This window comes from Schistosoma mansoni, chromosome W (assembly GCF_000237925.1).
Source record: "Schistosoma mansoni strain Puerto Rico chromosome W, complete genome".
Taxonomy (NCBI): Eukaryota; Metazoa; Platyhelminthes; class Trematoda; order Strigeidida; family Schistosomatidae; genus Schistosoma; species Schistosoma mansoni.
The window spans coordinates 20,025,360-20,032,798 of record NC_031502.1 but is presented as its reverse complement, the minus strand read 5'-3'; the positions used below and the strand labels follow the sequence as shown (position 1 = coordinate 20,032,798).

Sequence of the window (7,439 nt, the reverse complement as noted above, 5' to 3'; positions counted from 1 at the left end):
TCCACATTAGAATTTTAAACTCTCACTTTGTGCTATCGAAAATATAGGGATTCCCTATTGTCAAGTCTAAGCAGAAGAGAACTGTGGATACAACAGAGGAGAAATGGATATAACTAGAACAAAAACATTCAGTGTTAAAAAAAAATTTACTCGGTCCCATGTGAGCTGACTGCAATATGTTTAAATATGATAATAAAAAAGGGTTTTATTTGAGAGACTGTTTGTGAATATGACATTTAAATTAATTAAAGAAGCATAATAAAATGCAATATGAAGTACGCATATACAATTAGGATAGAAATTCGAAGCTAGAATTGATATCAGAATGAGGACTTATGGAGATTGTAGTAAGTCTAATAAATGAATTCATGAATCGATCTAAGCTAGATCACCACTGAAAACCTGGAAACACTAAACGGTTATTTTGTCCTAGTATAGGACTCCTCAATAGTACGTATCTACGCTCCCACCTCACGAGGTTCAAACCCAGGACTCATTAGTCTCGCGCGCGAACGCTTAACCTATAGACCACTGAGCTGGGCGGCATTCAAAGGTGTTAATGTCTAACTTCGATCGATCTACGAGGCGGGATTGTGGATGCGCACTGCTGAGGAGTCCCATACTAGGACAAAATAACCGTTTAGTGCTTCCAGGTTTTCCATGGTGGTCTAGCTTCAATTGACTCATGATTTCAACTATAACATTACTAAAGTCTCCACAAAACCTCCTTCTGAAAAAATTATATGCACCTAGTAAACCACTAAGTTATTTCTCTCATTGAAACTTGAATAAACTCATTACTATAAATACGATGACTTACTTTTATATTACTAAATGAATCCATTTTGCATATATCATATACAAGTAGAACAGCTGAATAATATTGAAAAGAAATAAGAAATGAGTTTATATTTTATGATCATCATTAGGAGGTAAAGGTATGAAGACAGAAGTTACTCCCAAAACTTTCACTGTCTGATAAGTATAATAATGTACTCAATATTTTAAATATGCTTTTCCACTTTATCACTATTCTATTACTTTTCATAGTTGAAAGCGTGAGTCAATTGAAGCTAGACCACCAACGAAAACCCGGAAGCACTGGACGGCCGTTTCGTCCTATTATGGGACTCCTCAGCAGTGCGCATCCATGATCCCGCATTCGCGAGATTCGAACCCAGGACCTGCTGGTCTCGAGCCAGAGCCCTTAACCGATAGACCACTGAACCGGCATCCAACGGTGTTAATGTCTAACTTCAACTGATCCACGAAGTTGAGCAACCGTCTACCAATTGTCTTCAGTGAATTGATATCTCACGACAGACGTGGTTTGAACTCCACTGGTGACATATTCTATTACTGCTTATTAGAGTGTGACTTTCATTAAAGATTGCATTTTAAGCCCTAAATTTCACTAAATCCCCGATATGTACGTAATAGACAATTACTGGTAAATGAAGACGCTGATAAGGAAATCTTTATTACTCCAATAATATATTCTTATATCTAGATCTTTAATTCTTGCTATACCGCGAACTACTAGACGACTTGAACGATAGAACCAGCAACGTCGCAAGAAACAGAAGACTAGTAATTAGGAATGTTATTCCCAACACAGTGTCAAATATAGTACAGAAATCTCATGTATTTATAGTTTTTGGCTGAAACTAAATCATCATTTCGGACAGCTAATAGGCACATAGGGGTTCATTCTTATTAATCTAATAGGGAAGCTACACGTCGACATTTACCATTATCGGTCTGAGAAAGTCATTTCCCACGCGTCCAGATCACTGACAGTGACAGAAAGAAATTACAGTCAGATAGAGAAAGAGGCACTAACCATTATCTTTGCGGTTAAAAAGTTCCATAAGATGCTGTTTGGCAGGCAGTTTACATTATTAACAGACCACAAACCGTTACTGACAGTCTTTGGGTCCAAAAACGGTATTCCTGTCTATATAGCTAACCGCTTACAGAGATGGGCGACAGCGCTTCTGGGGTATGATTTCAAGATTAAGTACCACCCTACGACGGATTTTGGAGAAGACAGAGGACTAGTAAGTAGGAATTTTATTACCCGACACAGTGTCAAATATAGTACAAAAATCTCATGTATTTATAGTTTTTGGCTGAAACTAAATCATCATTTCGGACAGCTAATAGGCACATAGGGGGTCTTTCTTATTCATCCAATAGGGAAGCTACACGTCAACATTCTAGAATTTTCCTCTAACGGTGATTAAATGGAATGTCTTCGGCTCTTTCTGGGCTTCTTGAGGCTTCCTTCAGTTTGCTAACGAGTCATCCTTACATATATATAACATTAAGTAGATAAATGGGAGAGACTATAATTTATGGACGACCTTTGAGCGAGTCTTAAGTGACTTTGAGAAATGCTAGCCAATCAGTCAACTGTCAGCATAGAGTAAAAATATATTAGACAAAACCAAAGAACTAAAGTGGATACACCTCTTTTATATGGTCCAAAAAATTGTCAAGGTTAGAAAAAGGTTCAAAGGTTTTAAAATCGTAATGCATAAGGTAGAGAAACTCATCCATATGGCTCCATAATAGTTGGTCTCTGGAACCACGATAAGGTCACAAAAACCCTCCCAGCCTCGACCACATAGCTTCATTATTGTTTGTGTGTACTCCGGTTGTGTAAGTTTGTCATTTTTATTATGAATATGTCCCCACAGCACTCATACCACTGAACAGTTGAAGCTTCAGTAACATCTGCGATTATTGCAGCCAATGTTACTGGTGCTTTTATTCTACAGTTCGCAGCAATTATTATAATATACCTTAGTCTCAATCTGGATCGAGCGATAAAGGTTCCTATTCTAGCAAACGTCTTCCTTCAACATATATTACATCGACGGACAACGTCACGGTAGTCTGAACAAGGTCTACAAGTCATTTAATTGCCACAATCACAATTAAAGGAACTTTTTAGTAGTTTCATTTGTTGTGAGGCCGCTTTAAAATTCTCTGTAAACCGATTGTACACGAGCATCAGGTACTGAAATTGGCGCTGTGACCTTGAAATCACTCAAACGCTTCTGATTGACTCGTCCATAAATTATAGTCTCGCCGATAAATGAACAAACAGCTGTTCAGAAGTGCTGTTTACAATATACTTATCATGTGTCTACCATAATACAGATCATCTGAGCTTAAATAAATATTTAAAAAAAAAATCAAACTATCACTTACCATTTGTATCACGATAATATGATTTTGTTAAACTACGAAATTTCTCTTGTCCAGCTGTATCCCATATTTGTAAACGAACTAATTGATCATTAGCTTTTACTGTTTTTGTCTGAACAACATAGAAGTAAAATAATTTATATAAGTAAGGGGGGGAAAGATCAGCTTGATTAGTAACTATTCTACTTTCATGGAGACATGTAATTCAATGGTAGTTTACAAGCAATCTATTCAAAATGTACATATGTTCATAGAAACAGGTTAAATGTAAACCTCAACAGGCTATAGGTTTATCGAATGATGTGATTGTTTCGCTTGAAATCACCCACCTAATAACTGTGTTATAAATCTTATTGTATAAAATATTTGAATGATATTTAGTGTTTACTACATATAGCAGCTTAGCATCATTGATGAACACGGTGGATCAGATGCAGATGTGAGGGCGAGGATCGGCAAAGCAAGAGCAGTATAATTACAACTGATAAACATCTGGGACTCAAAACAATTGTCAACCAACACCAAGATCAGAATTTTCAATACAAATGTCAAGACAGTTCTACTGTATGGGGCGGAGACTTAGAGAACTACGAAGACCATCATCCAGAAGATACAGGTGTTTATCAACAGTTGTCTACGCAAGATACTTCGGATCTGTTGGCCAGACACTATTAGCAACAAGTTACTGTGGGAAAAAACAAACCAGATTTCAGAGGAGGAAGAAGTCAGGAAGAAGCGATGGAAGTGATAGGACACACATTGAGGAAATCACCCAACTGCGTCACAAAACAAGCCCTTACATGGAATCCTGAAGGCCAAAGAAGAAGAGGAAGACCTAAGAACACATTACGTCGAGAAATAGAGACAGACATGAAAAGAATGAACAAAAAATGGATAGAACTAGAAAAGAAGGCCCAGGACAGAGTGGATTGGAGAATGCTGGTCGGTGGCCAATGCTCCATTGGGAGTCACAGGCGTACGTAAGTAAGTAAGTGCATATAGCAGCTGAATGCATTCAGTTATAGATTTGATCTAAAGCTGAAGAATGAAAGTATTCGAACAACTATGCGTTCTCGCCTTCTTTGGTAGGTATGTAGAAATCTACCTAGAATAATTAGTAATGTAATTGCTTTATGAAAAATAATCGGTTGTGAGACAATGAAAGAGGAAGGATGTTCCAGACTATTCACCTCATGGAGAGTTTCTATTGTTCAGTGATATATTAAATAACACCTATTCAGTGCTTCTTGGTTTTCATGGATCTGCGCAAAACCAACTCATGTAAATGAATTAGCTACTTCATTAGTGACTCAATTTGAGATAAGTTCTTGAAATTATAATAGAAAGTGAGGAGTAGTGGATTATATAGGCATGTTAGGAATTAAATAGTTATTACCAAGGACAATAGTTAATCTTTAAGTTATACTGTAAATCACTTGATTTCGGAAATGCACCATTGAACGTTAACTTAGTATGGTAAGCAAAGATGGATAGTGGCTAGCAGTGGAATCCAGGACGTGAGTTTCGCCCTATTTGGGACATGTCATCTGGATGTGTCTGCATCTCAGAAATGATGTTCACTCTGAGAGGAACTCGAACCCAGTACATTCCGCTTCAAACGCCATCGCGTTAGCCACTATCCATCTTTGCTTATAATGCTTGTGAATTTAGGCTATATCGAGGCAATACGCACAGTATGCACATATGCCAATTAGAGACGGACCAGTCGCAGTCCAAAAACATCTATGGGAAGATTAAAACAAACAATACTAAGTGAGTTTACTTAGTACCTTTGATATTTAATCATTCGTTACACAATTTGAATTCTAAAGGTTCTGTTAATGAAGAGGTTGTGGATGCTCCCCATTAAGGAGTCACATACTAGGATGAAGCATCTGTCCATCGATCTGTAATGCTGTTTCTTGAATTCACTGGTAGTAATTATTTAAAATTAGAGTTAACTTATAAATACAGATATCCTCTCAAGGACGACTAATCAAGTGGTGAGTCATAAAAAATAGAAAATAATTAAACAAAATAATAAATACTTTTAGGGATTTGTAGCAACTGTAGTTTTTTCAAAGTTGAATTGACGAATCAATCTTATCTAGACTACTATTGGAAGAGTTTGAAGCACTGGATGGCTGTTTCGTCCTAGTATGGGACTCTTCAGTACTTCCAGGTTTAAAACAGTTGTCAATGTTAGATTAATTCGTGAACGCAATTCTGATTGATTTCGATTGGCTGCTATAAAAGAAACTGTAATAATTATGATATCAAAGTTTATTTGTAGTCTTGGTCACCATGTTATGCCTAGATAACTTATAATGGCCTCTAAATAGGTCAATTTATCTATTCTTCCTAAGTAGTCACGTTTCAACCTTGTTAAGTATTCACTTATCAACCCTGACTGTTTTATATAAGCGTGTGTGTGTGTATGTGTACATCCTATCCTACTCATCACAGTTCTGTAGCTTAATTTTTGTGTGTTTATAAATATTGATAAACGCTTGATTAAATTGAGTTGACTTACGTGCCTTCTCCACTGCGCTCAGTTTCGCCTCTTCTTCGTTACCTACTCTACGTCTCTCTGATTGTTTATCCCGAACAGCAACTGGACAAAATATACTTATTCGAAATCTATTCTCATATTTAACTCATTTAATTTCTTTATTCACTAACGTGATTTGTCGTTCAGTATATACGAGGATTGGTGATATGTATATTTCAATAATAATCAATCATATGATATTATTGAAGTCAGATACCGAGTTATAAAATATTTTCTCGAAAGACTGACAGGTCCTGGGTTGAAATCTCGCGAGATGGGATCGTTCATGCGCACTTCTGAGGAGTCTCACAATAGGACGAAATGGCTGTCCAGTGCTTCCAGGTTTTCTATGTTGGTCTACCTTCAATTGATTCATGATCTCAACGATATAAGATATATTTGTTTTGTCAACATATGTGTTTGTGTTGATAATGATAAACAATTATTAAATTAACATGTAACAATCAATGTGACAGCTTAATGGACTTTCATTTTCTATTGTTTACTGACTCAGTATTGTTATGGTGATGATGAGCTTTTTGTAAATTTTGCCTATTTTTTGGGGGGGGGGGAAAGGGGGGATTGTATTTATTCAAATTGAGATTTTGTTACTATCAAAATATCAATTGAGCAGAATAAATCATGATACATTGATCAACTGATTATGTTTATATTTCTCATATATAGGGTATGTGATTATTATGTTCAATATAGGTTTGTGATTGAATTCAAATGGATTACTACTTTAGAGTAGTAGTAGTAGTACAAAGTTTCATAACAATGTATATTGATAGTATTAAATGAGATTCAATCTACAGTGTTTACATCCCATAATATCTATGACATTAATGATTTACAGATTGTTACATAAGTGGAAATTTTATACCATGAGTAATTTGATAACTATTCAATATTAGAAGGGGTTCTGTGGAGATTTTAGTAATTTAATGGTTGAATTCATGAATCGATTGAAGTAAGACCACCATCGAAAACCTGAAGACAGTGTACGACAGTTTGGGACTCCTCAGCCGTACAGATCCACGATCCCGACTCACGAGATTCGAACCCAGGATCTTTCGATCTCGCGCGCTAGAGTGCTTAACTTCCAACCCACTCAGCCGGCATCCAACGGTGTTAATATCTCTACAAAACGCCTTCTGATAATAATCATATGCTCAATAGTAACTGGCTTCAAGGGGTATTTCCTGGAGTTTTAGTGAGAAGCAGTAACCAGTGGAGTTCGACCAGGTCTGTTAGGAGATATCAACTCACTGAGGACATTGGTGAAATGGTTGCCCAATTTCATGGATTGGTTGAAGTTAGACATTAACACCGTTGAATGCCGCCTAGCTCAGTGGTCTAGAGGTTGAGCGTTCGCGCGCGAGACTGATAGGTCTTGGGTTCGAATCTCGCGAGTCGGGATTGTGGATGCTCTCTGCTGAGAAGTCCCACAATAGGACAAAACGGCCTTAAAGCAGTACTTCCAGGTTTTCATTGGTGGTCTAGCTTCAATTGACTTATGAATTCAACTATGAAAATACTGAAATTTCCACAAAACCCCTTCTGATATTTTAAAACAATAATATTGACAGTAAAATAAATTAAACTTCTTTACCTTATGATCAATTCCAACAGTTGAAATGTAACTACCCTTTAAGAAAATACCATCTTT

General features: G+C 36.7%; 1 non-coding gene across 1 annotated transcript; it reads right to left on the bottom strand.

Annotated features, from left to right (window-relative positions):
- Positions 1 to 1,152: 1,152 nt before the first annotated feature.
- Positions 1,153 to 1,229, bottom strand: Smp_tRNA_02396_Pseudo_CGA.1.1. The gene has a single exon. It is a non-coding gene (tRNA).
- Between the last annotated feature and the right edge of the window lie 6,210 nt (positions 1,230 to 7,439).